Source organism: Macrobrachium rosenbergii, chromosome 53, assembly GCF_040412425.1.
Source record: "Macrobrachium rosenbergii isolate ZJJX-2024 chromosome 53, ASM4041242v1, whole genome shotgun sequence".
In the NCBI taxonomy this organism is placed as follows: Eukaryota; Metazoa; Arthropoda; class Malacostraca; order Decapoda; family Palaemonidae; genus Macrobrachium; species Macrobrachium rosenbergii.
Genome location: NC_089793.1, coordinates 23822824 through 23842320, shown reverse-complemented (window position 1 = coordinate 23842320; position 19497 = coordinate 23822824). Strand labels below are relative to the sequence as shown.

The window sequence follows — 19497 nt, the reverse complement described above, 5'->3', positions numbered from 1 at the left end:
TTTTCTTTGTTAATTTTTCATCATTATCATATATTTTTTTCATCATGATCATGTTTTTTCCCGAGAAAGGCCGCTTCAGAACGTTCATTATTATTATTATTATTATTATTATTATTATTATTATTATTATTATTATTATTATTATTATTATTGAAATCAACGGTGATGTAGGTGTAAATATATATTAAAAATTATGTACAAAATGTTTTGTATATATATTTTAATATGTATTTACACCTACACCATTGTAGGTTTCTTCACCATTTTAGTGCTCATGCTATATTATTATTATTATTATTATTATTATTATTATTATTATTATTATTATTATTATTATTATTATTATTATTATTATTATTGCGGCTTGACTCCTGCGTACATAAGCTGCTGTTTTCGAGGGACACCTCCCCCCTCCTCACCATAGCGGAGTAATAATAACAATAGTATTTCCAGCTCGGCCATTCGTGCCAATCTCTCATAAAGAAGACTCTCAGATATAAAGTAACCCAATAAGAAAATGGTTTACGCAGACGTAAGCTTGAATGATGTCTCCTCCTCCTCCTCCTCCTCCTCCTCCTCCTCCTCCTCCTCCTCCTCCAGTGAAGACTGCTGGGATAATAGAGTAAATGAAGAGTGATAGGGTAAAGCTTATAAGTACGCCCTCCCCCTCCCTTTCAGTTGATGAGGTGGAGGGGAAAGGGAGGTGGGCGTGGGCGGGAGTGAGTTTTAGTTGCGTTAGTGAAGGAGAATCACTCTCGTGTTACTACACTATGAGATTATTATTATTATATGACTGTTATTATTATTGCGGCTTTGCTCCTATGAACTGGAGATTATTATTATTATTATTATTATTATTATTATTATTGCGGCTTAACACCTTTCAGACGGGATTTAAATATTCTTAAGAGGATTTAATTGTTTAAGTGTTTAATTATTATTATTATTATTATTATTATTATTATTATTATTATTATTATTATTATTATTATTATTATTATTATTATTGCGGCTTAACACCTTTGAGACGGAGTTTAAATATTCTTAAGAGGATTTAATTGTTTAAATGTTTAAATTTCATAAGAGGATTTATTTGTTAACTTCCATTAGTGAAGGAGAATCCTTTTCATGTTACTGCAAGAGAATCTGGAAAGGGGATTTAAAATTTCTGAAGTGGATTAATTTGTTTAAATTTCATAAGAGGATTTAATTGTTAAGTTAGATCAGTGAAGGAGAATCCTTTTCATGTTACTGCATGAGATTTTTGAACTGGGGATTTCAGTTTTCGTAATAGGATTTAAAATGTTTAAATTTTTTAAGAGGATTTAATTGCTTATATGCTTACATTTTCTTTAGAGGGTTTAATTGCTTAAATGTTTAAAGTTCGTAAGAGGATTTAATTGCTTATATGCTTACATTTTCTTAAGAGGATTTAATTGCTTATATGCTTAAATTTTCTCAAGGGGATTAAATTGTTGAATTGTTTAAATATGCTAAGAGGATTTAATTGTTTAAATGTTAAAGTCTCTTAAGGGGGTTTAATTGTTTAAATCATTAAATTTCTTAAGAGGATTTAATTGTTTAAATGTTTAAATTTCTTAAGGAGATTTATTTGTTGAAACACTGTTAAGCATAAGGATTTAGATAGGATTCGAAAAGTTATCCTAAGGGCGATTTAATCAGGATTTCACGGTGGGATTTTGAGACGGATTTAAATACCATAGGATATATTCTTTGTAGGATTTGAATGGGATTGAAACCGTTATTGTGGAAGGATATTAAAAAAGCAGGATTTTACCGTGCTATTTTGAGACGGATTTAAACGCCATAGGATATATTCTTGACAGGATTTGTGTGTGGGATTTCACCGTTATTGTAGAGGGATTAAAAAAGGGGATTTCGCTTGGTTTAACAAAGAGATGTAGAGAAGTCAACCCGTCATATTATTAAGGATTTGAAAGAGGTAAATGCAGATTCATTTAATATACAACGTTTATACGCCCACGAGGAATCGTTGTTGGAGTGTGGGGTGGCCCTGGGGAAGGAGGGGGGGGGGGAAATGGGGAGGTGGTAGGTAGAGTGGGGGTGGAAGGGGGAGGGATCTTATAAGGGTACCCTTTTGGTTTCCCTGTGTCTTGAGTGATATCCGAATTGCGTGTCCATCCAGAGGAGCTTGATTTAATTTATCCGCGGGATGGTTACCCTTATTTCGTTTTGTATCCCCGGCATTGCGACTGGTTGTATTCCCGGGACTGCGACTTTTTTAAAATTTGGTTTTGTATCCCTGGAATTGGAATTTTTTTTTACTTGGTTTTGTATCCCCCGGCATTGCGACTTTTTTTTTTATCCCCGGAATCTTCGCTTTTTTAATTGGTTTTGTATCCCCGGAATTGCGATTTTTTTTTACATGGAATTTAATCCCGGAACTGCTTTTTTAACTTGGTTTTGCATCCCTGGAATTGCGGCATTTTTTTTACTCGTTTTTGTATCCCTGAAATTGCGACTTTTTTTTTTTTCTCTCTCTCTTTTTTCATTCTTACAAGTACAGACATATATTTCGTAGTTTCTTATGAATACATGAATACATATTGGAATTTCTTATAAGTACATATGTGCATTTTGCACTATCTTATATTCACTTTGATACATTTTGCAATTTCTTATAAGTAAATGAATACGTTTTGCAATTTCTTATAAGTACTTGGATACCTTTCGTAATTTCTTACAAGTACACATATACATTTTGTAATCCTACATAAAATTATTTGATTAAAATGTAAAGGTCAAACAATATCCGATTAGTACTGTTAAATAAAATTGCAAAAAAGAAAAACTAGTATCTCTCTCTCTCTCTCCCTTATCTATGCATATATTTGAAACTTGGTTTTCCCTACGCGTAGACTTGATCGTCAAATGAGCTTCAATAAACATTAAGTGTGTATGTGTGTGTGTGTGTGTGTGCGCGCGCGCTAGTTTTTATACAGGTAAAAGCCACGGCCTGGACAGTGAATCCTGAATAAATCCTGCTCTCCTCACTTTCCCAGTATTTTTGGGGTGTGTACTCCTCGTAAAACTTTTTGAAATTCGAGATTGAAAATTTCGAAAAACTGATGTATATAAAAGTGATATGGCATTGAACTCGCCCTTACAAACATAGGTTCGAATCCTTGCTAGGGCGGAGAGTTTTTCTTCATTTCAGTTCCTTATTCGGATTTTAATATTTTCAGTGAAAAACTATTTAAAAAATAGAGAGCTCATTATACATTTTTGACTATAATATTAACTATAATATTAACTTTCAGCTCAGTGGTCTGGTTAAACCAAGGTATATTTAACTTAACTTTGTGAGGCATGCATTGTAGCCTTGAATTTGTTCGTGGTTATGAATGGCATACACATTTGTTATGATGTTTGAAATATATTCATTCCCCTTTTTTTTATTCATTCCTGGTTTTTATTCCTGTTTTTTGTTGATCCTGTTTTTTTTGTTTTTACAGGTGAGTACTGCCGAATCGTGAAATCCTTGTTTGTTGTCGGTTGTTGAGTATACCTTATAGTAAGGTAAGTCCCAGGAAGTTCATTCAGTCCTTTTGCTCTACCTCGTATCATATTCTCTTTCTTCCATTTTACTCTCCATCCTCTGTCAACAATTGTTTTAACGCTATTTTCAGCGTTGAATGACCACCTGTTTCCCAGCGCTTGACCTTTGGCTTAAATTGTATATTCCAATCCAAATACCAGTAAGTTCTGACATGGATATCGATTTTATATTCCAATTCCACTAAGTACTGACAGATAACGATTTTATTTTCCAATTCCAGTTAGTACTTACATGGATAACGATTTTATATTCCAATTCCAGTAAGTACTGACGTGGATAACGATTTTATTTTCCAATTCCACTAAGTACTTACATGGATAACTATTTTATATACCAATTCCAGTAAATACTGACATGGATAACGATTTTATATTCCAATTAGTACTGACGTAGATAACGATTTTATATTGCAATTCCAGTAAATACTGACATGGATAACGATTTTATATTCCAATTCCAGTGAGTGCTGAGGTGGATAACGATTTTATATCCCAATTCCAATTCCAGTAATTACGGACATGGATAACGATTTTATATTCCAGTTCCGATTAATACTGACATAATAACGATTTTATATTCCACTTCCAATTAGTACTGACATAGATAACTATTTTATATTCCAATTCCAGTAAATACTGACATGGATAACGATTTTATATTCCAATTCCAGCAAGTACTGACATGGATAACGATTTTATATTCCAATTCCAGTAAGTACGGACATGGATAACGATTTTCCAATTCCGATTAGTACTGACATATATAACGATTTTATATTCCAGTTCCAGTAAGTACTGACATGGATAATGATTTTACTGTATATTCCAATTCCAATGCCAATTCGTACTGACACAGGTAACGATTTTATAATCCAGTTCCAATTCTAGTAAGTACTGACATAGATAACGATTTTATTGTCCGGTTCCAATTCTAGTAAGTACTGACATAGATAACGATTTTATTATCCAGTTCCAATTCTAGTAAGTACTGACATAGATAACGATTTTGTTGTCCAGTTTCAGTTCTAGTAAGTACTGACATAGATAACGATTCTATAATCCAGTTCCAGTTCTAGTAAGTACTGACATAGATAGCGTACCGTGACTGGTAAGAGAGATGGGGAGGTTTTCATAGCTTGAAGCATGTGTGGTCGTACGCACCAGCCTTGCGGGATCACTCGACATCACTCAGCAGCAATTGGTGGAGTGTTAGTTAACAGCGTGACACCCGTATTGCAGAGCTGCTATCGATCATCGGGAAAATATTCGCTGGAAATGCGGGTTAACCGCTTTCGGATTTGATTGGTGTCAAGTATAAAAGTATTTCGCTCAATTGCACTTGTTCTGCCGTGATTTTTCGGGCCATGTGAGCAGTGATGGGCTTCCATACGTGGGTCATGTGTGTGTGTGTGTGTGTGTGTTTTGTGTGATTTGTTGTTGTGAGATGTTGCCCCAAAGGTTTATTGTTTATTATTATTATTATTATTATTATTATTATTATTATTATTATTATTATTCAGGGGATGAACCCCATTCATATGGAACAAGCCCACCGCAGGGGCCAGTGACCTGAATTTCAAGCTTCGAAATAATATGGTGTTCAATAGGAAAAATTATTATTATTATTATTATTATTATTATTATTATTATTATTATTATTATTATTATTATTATTATTATTATTCAGAAGTTGAGCTCTATTCATATGGAACAAGCCTACTGGGACCATTGACTTGAAATTCAAGCTTCCAAATAATATGATGTTCATTACAAAGAAATTATTATTATTATTATTATTGTTCATTACAAAGAAATTATTATTATTATTATTATTATTATTATTATTATTATTATTATTATTATTCAGAACATGAACCCTGTTCATAAGGAACAAGCCCACAAAAGGGGCCACTGACTTAAAATTCAAGCTTCCAAAGAGTATTTTAACATAAGTTATTTCCGGAGGTTTTTCCATTTGGTTTTGTTTTATATTTGTAAATTTTTTTTTGCTAACGTGTTAGCACTTAACTCTAGAAAATATAATTTACAAGAGAATTAAAAACTTTTCATGAATACTTAATGTAGCTACCCAGTTTATCATGCTGTTATAGGTAGAAGTTCCACACACACATCCCATATTTTCGTGATTCAGTTATATATATGTATACATAAATATGACTCACACCGGGATCTAATCCAGGTCTTTCAGTTGAAAGGCAGTTGTGTGGTCCGGTTGGTAGAGCCCTTGCCTTGCAATTGAAAGACCTGGGTTCGATCCCGATGTAAGTCTGAAAGTTACATTTGTTCCACACGTGATTGTGTCTTGATTACTTATATATATATAATATATATGTATATTATTTGTTTGTTTATTTATTTGTGTGCATATATGCATGTCATATATAAAATATATATGTACATAGATAGATAGGTGGGTAGATAGATAGATAGATAGTCCATGGTTCAGTGGTTAACGACCTCGCCTCAATAGATGGGAAGTATGAGTTCAGTTCCAAGAATAACTCACTGCTTGTCCGGATACTGACAGGTTGCTGGTGAGCTACTATTAAGTGAGAAAGCGGCTGTTGTTGTTTAAGAGAAAGCACATAAAATTCAGAAACTCATATCAGGTGATCTCGTATGAGGACTGTTATGGATTTGTGTACCTTCATTAGTATTCATCTGGCCGAGTGTAATGTCAGTGTAGCCGTGATGGATGCGGTTAAATTGCCGGTGTCCTTGCATTGAAAGCCTCCCAAAAATTATCCTTGTCTCCCTGTACCCCCCCTTCCCCTACCCTCTCCTCCCCCTTCCCAGTGGATTAAGCCAGTTGTTAAAATGTTATTAAGGTCGATTTTCCTCCTTATTTCCCTCAACATACTGAATGACTTGACGTAGTCGAATCTGTCGAAAGGAACTGTTTTGTGGCTGCTTTCAGTGCTTTTATTAATTTCGACGGTGCTTGGGGAGGGAGAGGGAAAGGGGAAGGCTTTAGGATACCGTCATTCCTTGATTACGACGTTGTCTTCGGCATCGACGCCAAAAATGATCTGTGTTGTGGCTCCTTTCAGTGTTTTTGTTAATTTCAAAAGTGCATGCGTATTGGTTGGGGAAGGGGGAGTTGTTGGGGGTGGGGGCGGCTTTAGAACATCGTCATTCGATGATTAGGACGTCGTCGTCTTCTTCGGCGTCGATCGACGACGCCAGCCAGCCAGCAAAAGCGCCGAAGCGCATTAAAAATTTTGGGACGGCCCGTTGGTATGGGAAATTTCTCGTGAGCCCCATTTAAACGTTTTCTCGTCGGGGTTGACAACAGAGTTGCCAAGTCGCAATGAACTGCAGCGGTTGTTATCATCATCATCATCATCATCTAACAAGAGAAACTTGTCGTTTCGTTTCGTCCCGCTTCAAGTTTTAATTCGAGCTTCTCCAATGGAGCTTTGGTTAGGCGAGAGGGAGAGAGAGAGTGATAGATAATAAAGGTTCATCGATAAAAGTATTTGTAGGTAGGGGTAGTTAGTTAGAAGAAGAAGAAGAGAGAGATTTTGAAGCGCTCTGCGAAAAATGAGGTACTGGGCGACCGGTAGGTGGAGTCACGCTCGTAGCATAGACTTCGGTGGGATGATGTGTACCAATGTGCGTTAGTTGTGTGTGTGTCTAGTGGAGGTGGCGATGGTAGTGTGGAGTGGAGAGGCTTTGCTGGTGTGTGTAGTGGTATTGTGAGAGTGAGTGTGGTGGGCAATGTGGGTGAGGAGATGATGATGATGAGAGAGAGTGTGTAACTAGACTTATATCGTCCATGTTATCCTAACAACACCTACCTACCTCCTCCTCCGTTCCTCTACTCCACGTGTGTTCCACATAACAACGACTTTGCTGGACTTCGGCAGAAGAGTTGCCACTGTGGTCATTCTCATTTTACATGTGATTTTTGCAGTTTTGTGAATAGTCACCGCGGCGGCTTCTCTCTCTCTCTCTCTCTCTCTTTCTCTCTCTCTGTGCAGAGCGATAAGCCTTCGTTTTACTTCGGTCTTCTGAAACTGACCTTTTAAACAGAAGTGGATTATTATCATTATGAAGTGCAATTATAACCGTCTCTCCCCCGACGAGACTTATTAATCGTGAAAGCGGATGAATTCCCAGGAAAAATATAAAGCATCACAGCTCTCCGCCAAGCGGCGGAGAGATACGGATGGAGAGAGAGAGAGAAAGAGAGAGAGAGAGAGAGAGCCAGCTTGTTGATATGGAGTAATAATAATTATGTGTATACAGATTGGAGCGCTCGGCGCTTCGTTTTTATTTTTTTTTATTTGTATCTACTGTCGACACATCTGTGATGCGAAGGTGTACGAGATAACATAAGCGTCAGTTGTTTTTCCGAAACAGCTGTCCCGCTATCAGAATTGTAGGGAAATTGTGTGGGAGTGATTTTGTGCGCCTTCAAAGGGTTGTTTTTTTTTCGTTATACGATAGTGGAAAATCATCTGCTAATAAGCAAGGCCATTGGACCTTGAATCTAACCTGCTGACTGAATCCCAGAGGAAGGTGAGGTACCGCAGGGAGGGATATTAGTGCCTGAACTTATTTCTCATTCTTGCCCTGTTGAAACACCTCGGTTGTAGGAGAATGGAGTCTGTCTGCAATATTCAAGTTTATTGAAGGATTTGGAAGCTTGTATACACAGACACACATATATGTGTATATATATATATACTGGAAAATTACATATATATATATATATATATATATATATATATATATATATATATATATATATATATGTATATATATATGTGTGTGTGTGGTGTGTGTGTGTGTGTGTGTGTGTGTGTGTGTGTAATTTTCTCCAGTTCATAGAACGTTATGTTTGGGAATGTGGAACTTTTTTTTATTGAGTCTGTGTGAAAATAAAATTCAAAAGGAGTTCTGTGTTTATATGATATGTTTTAAATATATATATATATATATATATATATATATATATATATATATATATATATATATATATATATATATATATATATATTCATACTTTAAAGAAATTCTTTTGAATTTTTGGTGCATACAAAAATGTTATATTTACTGTTATACAGTATGTGAAATGTACTGTATCTAATGTTGTACAGCTATTTTGAAAATTCCATTTAATGTAGAAAAACAGCTTTTCAGCAGTTTCGTGAATAACATATTTTAGCTTCTAAATGAAAATATTTGTATTCCCAGTGATTGTTTTCAAGTAGTATACTAAACCTTTTTATGAGGAAATAAATAGTGTATTATATATATATATATATATATATATATATATATATATATATATATATATATATATTATATATATTATATACATATATATATATGTGTGTGTGTGTGTATATATATACATACACACATATATGTCATATTTATTTATACATGTAATTTCCTACTTTTCATAGTGTATCTTTAAGGCGATCATTCAGTCTCAAATGCAGACTTTAATTAATATATTTAATATTTCACATTTATATTTTTTAATTATACAAAAATTTTCTTAAGTGTCTGTGTTGGGCAAAGAAATGGAAATAATGATGTAAATTAAGGAAACAAATTTTGAAAATTTTATTCATTTAAGGAAAAACATTTTTAAGATTTTATAACTTATCCACGTTCATGAAAACCAGACTAATAGGGACATGAAATAGCAAGCGCCTGTACTCTGAGCGTACGCACGCAATCGAGCACACAAGCGCGCGCGCAAACATGCCGTGTAGGATCATGACGGGGAGGGTAATGACTCGGGGTGATCGAAAACTCTGGAGAAGGATCGAATCAGGATTTTTTTGGGGTGGAAGAAAGGGAGAGGGGTTGGGGGGGGGGACTGTCCGTGCAAAAATGACCTCTCGTCCTCCGCAGAATGGCACATTTCATACCTGGTACTGCTTGATGTTACCCTTTTGACCGTCGGCAGGTCAACTCTGATAAGGGTTCCAGGAAATTGATGTAGTAATTTTGCTATGAAAAAGCAGTGGTTTAAGTTATGTGGTGTAATTTTTATATATATATATATATATATATATATATATATATATATATATATATATATATGTATATATATATATATATAAAATTTGTGTTTATAAGTAAAATTCTGTGTGTGTGTTTGTGTGCTATGATCCCCATTACATTTCTGCTTTGTGTCCCAGCGTAAATTATGCGTTTAAAACGCTGGATTACGGACCCTATAATTATATCTTGTGCGATGTTTATCATTGTAACGAAAAAAAATATTTTTTTCTTGGAACGGACTACTTCAAACGGATCGTATAAACAGTTATACTGAGAATAACCATTTTTGGAGATTATTATTATTATTATTATTATTATTATTATTATTATTATTATTATTATTATTATTAAGAAATGCTCGTAGTAACATGAGTCTTGGAATGTTGAACAAATCCACTGTAATGTTTGTGTATAAATAGATTTAGAAATGAGGCTAAACAAGTATATTTATTTCTAAATATATCTCTACAGGTACATTACTGTGGGTATCTTTCTGCAGTTTTATTATTATTATTATTATTATTATTATTATTATTATTATTATTATTATTATTATTATTATTATTATGAGTGACAAGTTCACTTGCCTACTGCAGTAGTGAATGAATTATTTACTAATATATATATATATATATATATATATATATATATATATATATATATATATATATATATATATATAAAAAGTGTGTGTGTGTGTGTGTGTGTGTGTGTGTGTGTATGTGTGTGTGTGTGTGTGTGTGTGTGTGTGTATTATATATATATATATTATGTATATCTATCTATCTGTATTTATATGTATATATATATTATATATACACACACACGTTAATGGTGGATGTGTTACTGGTTTACGCAGTTGATTATAATTTTAATCAAGTTTAATTATCGTATTTGAGCTGGTTCCTGGAGTTACTAGATAGACTTTGTAGTGGAATACTGACTGTTATTATTATATTACGTACAGTTTTCAAACTTGAACTTTAATTGAAATTCAGTGAAGATTCTCGTCAATATTTTAGAGTATTGTCTTTACGTCTTTTGTGTGGACTGAAATCACGACTGTGATCATAATTGGTGCAGTAAAGTTGAGGATTAGGTATCATTATTTTCTTCGTCAGATAGGCTGCTTTATTGCCGGGCTACTCTATTGAATATTTGTAAGGATATTAAGATTTCTTCATGGCAGTAATTTGTTCCAACATTAAAAGTACTTTATTGTTAGGCTCGTTTATGGAATATTTCGAAGGACATAAAAATGTTTTCACCGTAGTTATTTGTTGCAATGTCTAAACATATTTTCATGGAAGTTATTTTGTTGCAGTACTAAAACTACTTTATTGGATATATCGAAGGTCTCTTCAAAGATTTTCCATGGGAGTTATTTGTTGCAATATTAAAACTTACTGTATTGTTAGGCTACTTAATTCGGTATTTCGAAGGGCTTTTATAAATTTCTTTCATGGGGGTTATACGTTGTAGTATTTAAAAAGTTCAATGCAGGTATTTGTTGTTGCAGTATTAAAAATTTTTTTCGTGGCAGGTATTTGTTGCAGTATTAAAACTACTGTATTGTTAGTCTATTGAATTTAATATTTCGAAGGACTTTTAAGAACAATTTTCGTAACAGTTATTTGTTGCAATATTAAAAGAATTTTTCATGGCAGTTATTTGTTGCATTATAAAAAAATTATGGAAGTTATTTTGTTGCAATATTTTTAAAAAATGTCATGACTGTTATTTGTTTCAGTATTAATACCCTATTGTTTTGTTAGGCTGCTTAGTTTAATATTTCGAAGGACTTGTAAAAATATTTTCGTGGAATTTATTTGTTGTAATGTCTAAACAATTGTTCATGGAAGTTATTTTGTTGCAATATTTTAAAAAAATTTCATTGCTGTTATATGTTGCAATATTTAAAACATTTTTCATTGCAGTTTTTTGCAAAATTAGAAGATTGTTCATGGCAGTTATTTATTGCAATATTAAATTAATTTTTCATGGCAGCTTTTTGTTGGTTTTAATGTAATTTTTCATGTCAGATACTTTTTGCAATATTAAAAAATTGTTCATGGCATTTTTTTTTGTTAAAAAAGGAAAACTATTGTATTGCTAGGCTGCTCAGTATTTCGGAGGACTTTTAAAAATATTTTCATTGCAGTAATTTGTTGCAATAATAAAAGAAATTTCCATAACAGTTATTTGTTGCATTACAAAAATAATTCATGGTAGTTGTTTATTTCAATAATAAAACTACTGTATTGTTAGACTGCTTAATTTAATATTTCGAAGGACTTTAAAAACATTTTCATGGCGGTTATTTGTTGCAATGTTAAAATTTTCATGGTAGTTGTTTGTTGCCCTGTAACATGACAGCGTTAATTTTTAAGACTGAAATCATTTGCTTACATATGCTAAATTTTGTTTGAAATACATGTGGTCATTATTAAGCATTCGTAAATTATTCTTATTTTTTTTTTTTTGCGATTTTATATTCCTTAGTTTCGCGATTTTATATTCCTTAGTGTCTTTTTCTTTAAAAACTAAGAGATTTATTTTCTATTTCTCAAAAAACTGACTAAGAGATTTAGTTTCCGTTTCTTTTAAAAACTGACGAAGAGATTAGTTTCTATTTCTCTGAAAACTAAGAGATTTAGTTTCTATTTCTCTAAAGACTGACTAAAAGATTTAGTTTCCATCTCTCAAAAAACTGACCAAGATATTTAGTTTCTATTTCTTTTAAAAACTGACTAAGAGATTTAGTTTCTATTTCTTTAAAAACTGAATAAGAGATTTAGTTTCAATTTCCTTTAAAAACTGACAAAGAGATTTAGTTCCTATTTCTTTTAAAAACTGACTAAGAGATTTAGTTTACATTTCTTTTAAAAACGACGAAGAGATTTAGTTTTATTTGTTTTAAAAGCTGACTAAGAGATTTAGTTTCTGTTTCTTTAAAACTAAGAGATTTAGTTTCTGATTAAGATATTTAGTTTCCATTTCTTTTAAAAACTGACCAAGAGAATGGAATTTAATAATCATGTTGAATTGAGCACCTCAAGGCGAAATTTCAGAAAATTGGCAGTTCCTGAAAAAGAGATATTTAAAATTAGAAGTCTCCAGTCTAGTTTTTTTGATACATGCACGACCTAGTGTCTCGGATCTTTAATTTTTATATTTATTTCCCCAGAACGCTCACTTTACACTTCACAGTGTTCTGTAACGTATTGTGCTATATATGATATGTATATTTTTTTATCTCATGAAAAAATATGCCCTTAGTGTTCTCGTAAAACAGAATTTCGCCTCCCGAGAAAAAATAAGAGAGAAAAAAATTTAATCCTCTTATTATAAAAGGGACTAACAAGTTTAAACCAGTCGTTGGAATCTTCAGTGAACCAGAGATGTTCCGGGTACAGTGAATTTACATTCCGGGTACAGCGAATGAATTTATTGGTGTAACATATATATACCTCCTCTTTTGTAGTATCTGATCAAGTTTTGCTCCGCAGTGTGAAATTTGGGATATCCTGAGATTTCATTCAAATGCATTCTGGTCTTACACATGAATTGATTGTGTCCTGGCTTCTTTTGTCTTCGCTGTGCCTCGCTGCCGAACTTCTGAGTTCCAGAGATCTTTTATTCCTCCCACCGTTGGACTGTGGAACAGCCTCCCTGAGGATGTCGTGCAGTTGAAACTTCAGGTGCAGTGCATTACTACCTTAATACAAATCTGCTCCTATATTAATAATTTACTTACATTTTTATCTGTTTATTAATTTGTTCATTAATTTTTTCTCTTTAATAAGTGACTTCCTCTTTCTGTATTTCCTTTACGTTCTGTTACTTCTTTCAAACGGGCACCATATTCTTTGGAAGCTCTAATTTCAAGTCAGTGGTCCCTGTGGGCTTGTTCCATATAAATACGTTTCAGCTTCTGAATAATAATAATAATAATAATAATAATAATAATAATAATAATAATAATAATAATAATAATAATACCCTGAAAAGGAATCTGGAAAAAACTAGATGTTGTGTAGCCCAGGACTCATGTGCAGAAGAGTAAAAGTACTAGAAAACAGCGCACATAGTGTCGAAAGTGAGGACTCTCTGGAGAGCAGGATGCAACCCTGAACCTCACATTATAAAAACCACCTTGTCGAATAGGATGACTAGATAGACAAAAAAAAAGAATAATGATAGTATTAATAATAATAATAATAATTATTATTATTATTATTATTATTATTATTATTATTATTATTATTATTTATTCATATCAGGTTTTTTGGTTTTGGTTTAGTTTTTAATTTTTGCAGTGAAGGCAGCGCGTTTACTTTTATTTTTTTAAGGGAGTCAAAACCTTTTTTTTTTTTGCTTGTGTTTTCCGTTGTCAAGTTGACTTTGCGAATAGTGATTTTAATGGAGAAACAAATCCACAGATTGTATCGGTACAAATACATTTTAAAAACAAATCTAAACTGATTCTCGAAAGCTGTCTTTTTAGCTTTATTTTTAAATAAGTAAAGGTGGATTTGTTTCTCCGTTTGAAGACTCAAGCTATTTTGAGTGGTTTTTGGTGGTTTTATGAAGACACTTTAGGAGTAATCATGATGGCAGATGGTCGTATGTAGATAAATAACCAGTAAGCCGAATCTCTTAACACTGAGAAGGTTATACTACCCAGTAGCGCTGTCTGAAAAGATTTGAAAGTGTAGGCCTTTGATTATATCTAAGAACCCACTAAATAAAAATAGAATTAATGATGGTGGTAAACTCGTAAGATAATATTTCAACGTTATCATTATCATGATAATCATAATATTATGACATTTCCCAGGGCAGTGTAATATAAAATTTTGTCAGTTTTTCCTAATATGAAAGCAATGTGAAAGTATCATTTACAGAAGGCAAGAAGTGTGTGATAGATTACTTATAAAATAACCTTCACAGTAATGGTGTGGCATTTTGAAAGTACTGTTTGTTCGTCAATGTTGTATTAAAGCAATAAGTAGATATTTTATTTCTCGAACTACGGGGTAAGCATCAGCAGGTGCACTGTAACATTACTTATGTTTTGCAGCAACCCTTCGGCTTCTAGGCTGCAAACCCTTTCATTCCTCTTTACTTTTCCTCGTTCATATTTTTCTGTCTCCATCGCACGTTCCCAACCCTCCCTGAATACCAGATTCTGGAGCAACTGCGAGGTTTTCCTCCTGTTCCACCTTTCAAACCTTTCACAGTCAATTTCCGTTACAGGGCTGAATGATTTCATACTGTCCCAGCGCTTGCTTGGCCTTTGGCCTAAATACTATATTCTATTCTATTCTACCTATAAAAGTTTTTGTGATCTGGGGCGTCTCCTTGATTTATTGCCTTTAATCTACGTGTCATGTTGATGTGGTTAGTCGTGGGTATATTAACGAATATATTTCTTAGCAATTTATGGAGATTAAACTTTGCTGTTCATTGTACAGATTGCTATAATTTGCACCGTGTTTATGCTTTGACTCTTATAAGTTATTTTGAAGGAAATTTAGCCAAAGTATTACATCTAAAATGACTCTGATCGAGATTTAGATTTCTTAAGGTTGCGGTGTGATGTTTTTATAAGTATCAGCGGACCCGCTTTTTTCTTTTCTTTCATCATTTGTTTATTGATCCACCTGTTTATTTATTTGTATATATATATATGAGTATACATATATATATATATATATATATATATATATATAAGATACTATTGTATATTTATTTTTTTTTTTTACTTATATTATATTTTAAGTATATTTTCTCAAACCCCTTTCGTAGATGACTTGAGCACAACAACCCTGATAGAGATTTCTTAAGGTAGCGGTGTGATGTTTTTATAAGCATCATCGTTCATATTTATTTATCTTCAATTATTTGTTAATTGATTAATCGAATTATATATATATATATATATATATATATATATATATATATATATATATATATATATTATATATATATATTTTATATTTATATTTTGTAAGTGTTTGCATACGCCTTTCAGAGATGCCTTGAGTAAAGTGACTCTAATAGAGATTGCTTAAGGTAGTGGTAAGAAGTTTATTTATTTTTTATTTATTTATTTATATTTTAAGTTCATTTTCTCACCTCTCGGCATTTGAATGGTGTTCATCAAGAAGTTAATTTTTTTAATAATATGACAATTCTCGTCAATCGTATTGCTCAGTGCATCAGGTGGGTTTATCATTGTTCGGTTTATCATTTTCTCTCCCAAGTTCAAACTAGCCAGTATCATTGGTAATAATACATAACCTCATCTCCTTTGAAGTTATCTTAGTTTATAATGTTGAATTATGTAATAAATTGTATCATAAATTTTATATATCTGTATAGATTATATATATATATTATGTTATATATATATTTTTTGCTCATTCGTAATGAAAGGTTTCGAGTTGTGCTGTCCGGAATTTTTTTTTTTTTATTTACAAGGAAGGATAAAAGAAATAAATGGTTTTTTTATTTAATAAATGTACCTTGGCACTTGGTCCTCGTGGGTGAAGCCTAGGTATTCATATATGTATGTATGTGTGTGTATGTATATATATATATATATATACATACATACATACATGGGTATATATACATTTATATAATATATATGTATGTATACATATTTATTAGATATATATATATATATACAGTATATTGTATATATAACAGTAGGTGTATATATATATATATATATATATATATATATATATATATATATATATAAATGTGTGCTTAGTGTAAATTCTCTCTCTCATCCTTTTGCTTTCTCTCTTCTCTCTCTCTCTCTCTCTTCTCTCTCTTCTCTCCATCCTTTCTTTTATTTCAGTAAGCTGGGTCCCCCTGATATGGTAATGACGCCAGCACCGCAATATCCCAGAATAATGAAGGTAGTTAGTCCAGCATAACAAATGGGAGAAGCGGATGAGGTGTATCGATGCCTCTCCCATCACTTCCTCCGGTAGGTGTATACTTCCAGACTCCCTCTAATGGCCGGAGCCTGTTGAGCCTGTGAAAATTATTAAGCGGTGGTGACTTTTCCCTTAGGGGTTAGGTTTCTTGGGGTGGGGATGGGGAATAGGGTATGAGGAGTGGAGGAGGAAGGGAGAGTATGTGTAATTAGGGATTATATATGGCATTTGCTGAATAATATTTGAATGGTGTTATAGCATAGAAAGAATATATATATATATATATATATATATATATATATATATATATATATATATATATTATTATATATAATATAATATATATAATATATATATATATTATATATAGTTATATATATATATATATATATATGTTATATATATATATATATATACTGTATATACAGTATAGATAGATAGATAGACATTTATACATATAACCAGAACACTATTCAAATATTACTGAAAGCAAAATGCCATGGTATAATCCCAATTACACGCCCCTCTTCCCTCCCTCCCCTCCACTACCCTCCATTCCCATCCCCACCTCCTCAAACCCCAAAAACAAAACCCTGCTAAGAAGAAGTCACCACCCGTGCCCAATAATTTTTTTTATTTAGTATGTGTATACACACATACATAACATATATATTATATATTTACTATAATGTAAATTTGACTCACATTAGGACCTGCGATCGATCGTGATGTGAGTTAGAAATTTATTCTTGTTTTACTCGTGACTGTTTTGATTATATATATATATATATATATATATATATATATATATATATATATAATTTCTCTACTTTCTCTCTCTCTTTATAATATATTATATATATATATATATATATATATATATATATATATGCTCATATATATAAAAATCAAAAACAGTCACGAGTGAAACAAATAAATTTCTAACTCACATCAGGATCAATCGCAGGTCTTGATGTGAGTCAAACTTATATTATATGTAAATATATATGTATGTATGTATGTATGTGTATATATATATATATATATAGATATAGATATGTTATATTATAATATAATACATACATACATACATACATACATACATACATACATACATACATACATACATACATACATACATACTTCCATGTCAACAGTCTCTGGGAGGCTAACGTGGCTTTTAACGCTCTGTCCCGTTCAGATAACGTATGAGTGACGTTATATACCACGAACAACTGAACTCGGAATGAACGGTTGCGTCAGCACCTAATTCTCTCACCGTTGAAGAATCGTCGACGATCGAGGATTCTGGGAAGATTCATAACAGGAGGAGTGTTTTTTTCTTTTTTTTCGATTTATAACAGGAGGAGTTTGTTTTTGTCTCTTGCGTCACGAAACAGAAGAGAAAGCGTCCGTGGTTTTTTAAAGGATTATCCGAAGTGATGATTAACAGTATATTAATATAGTTTTCGTAATGTTATTATTATTATTTTGATAAGAGAAGCTTTTTTTTTCTATCTTTTGCATCACGAAACGAAAATGTTCCATGAGGTGTAAAGTATAAAGGGAGGTGATTCATTAAAGTATATTGATACGGCTTTGATCATGTTAAATCGAGAATTATTATTATTATTATTATTATTATTATTATTATTATTATTATTATTGTTATTATTGTTGTTGTTGTTGATATGCGATTTAATGCTTAAGATTATATCAATTCAGTTCTCGTCATGTTACTTAGGGAAGTATTATTATTATTATTATTATTATTATTATTATTATTATTATTATTATTATTATTATTAGGTCTTTGTCTTGTCAGCAAATATGTAAAAAGACTCTCTCTCTTCTGCACCCTCTCTCTCTCTCTCTCTCTCTCTCTCTCTCTCTCTCTCTCCTGCAAATTGCACCCGAGAAGAAAGAGCAGTTAAGTGAAGGGAAGGGGTATCGATGAGCACAGACGACAGACAGACAGACAGACAGATAGATAGATAGATAGGAGGACCTCTACGGCGTTTTCGTGAACCGATGACGGGTCATAATGTCCCTTGGTCGAGTGTTGGGGTGGAAAGGTTTTTTTATGACATGGTACGCTCAGAGTTTAGTGGAAGCAGTAACTGCATGCGTTTGGTATTCCTCTTAGTTGGGTAGTGCACTGTAGGCATTACATAAGGTTCTTTGCAGCGTTCCTTCGGCCCCTAGCTGCACCCCCTCTCATTCGTTTTACTATACCTCCGTTTATATTCTTCTTCCATCTTACTTTCCATCCTCTTCTAACAGTTGATTCATGGTACTACTGCGAGGTTTTCCTCCTGTTACACCTTTCAAACCTCCTTTACTCAGTTTTCCTATCGGCGCCAAAAGACCTCAGGTCCCAGCTCTTGGCATCAAACCTAAAACTTATATTTCATTCCACATTTTGGTATTTGACTTGTAATTGCGCTGTTCAAGTTACGACGACGCATTATTATTATTATTATTATTATTATTATTATTAGTAGTAGTAGTAGTAGTAGTAGTTTAAGTAGTAGTAGTAGTAGTAGTAGTAGTGGCAGCCAGCAAATTTGGCAAAATAATGACTGGGCAGTTATGGTTTTTTTGTCTATTTTTGTGATTGTATCTAGTTTTTTTGTGCTACTTTTTATACTTGACCGATTAGTATGGTGCGTGTTAGATTTTATCTGCAATGGGCTGCTTAATAATTTATTGGTATTATTATCTCTTTTTGTTGAATCACTCTCAATAACTTAATTGTTGTGTCGATTTCCTTACTGGGGAGGACAAGTCATTGTTTCATAGACATTGTTCATCTCTTAAGATTTAATTTGGCGTGGTAAATTTGACCGCTTTCTTAAGTGAAATCGCTGCGAGTTTGAAATAGTATTACACG

The 19497-nt window shown here is 32.5% G+C and overlaps 1 protein-coding gene across 10 annotated transcripts in view; it reads left to right on the top strand.

The window, feature by feature from the left end:
• Nucleotides 1-19497, top strand: part of tgo (Aryl hydrocarbon receptor nuclear translocator homolog tgo) — a 308504-nt gene that overhangs the window by 91275 nt on the left and 197732 nt on the right. For 2 of the 10 annotated variants that reach the window (XM_067096880.1, XM_067096876.1), the window contains exon 1: nt 7244-7275. The exons of 4 other annotated variants lie outside the window; for them this stretch is intronic. The gene's annotated coding sequence lies outside the window, so the exon portion shown is untranslated. Of the gene's footprint in view, nt 1-7223; nt 7326-7526; nt 7849-19497 lie in introns of those variants that run through there. 4 more of the 10 variants (XM_067096878.1, XM_067096874.1, XM_067096879.1 and 1 more) reach the window with 4 other exon arrangements.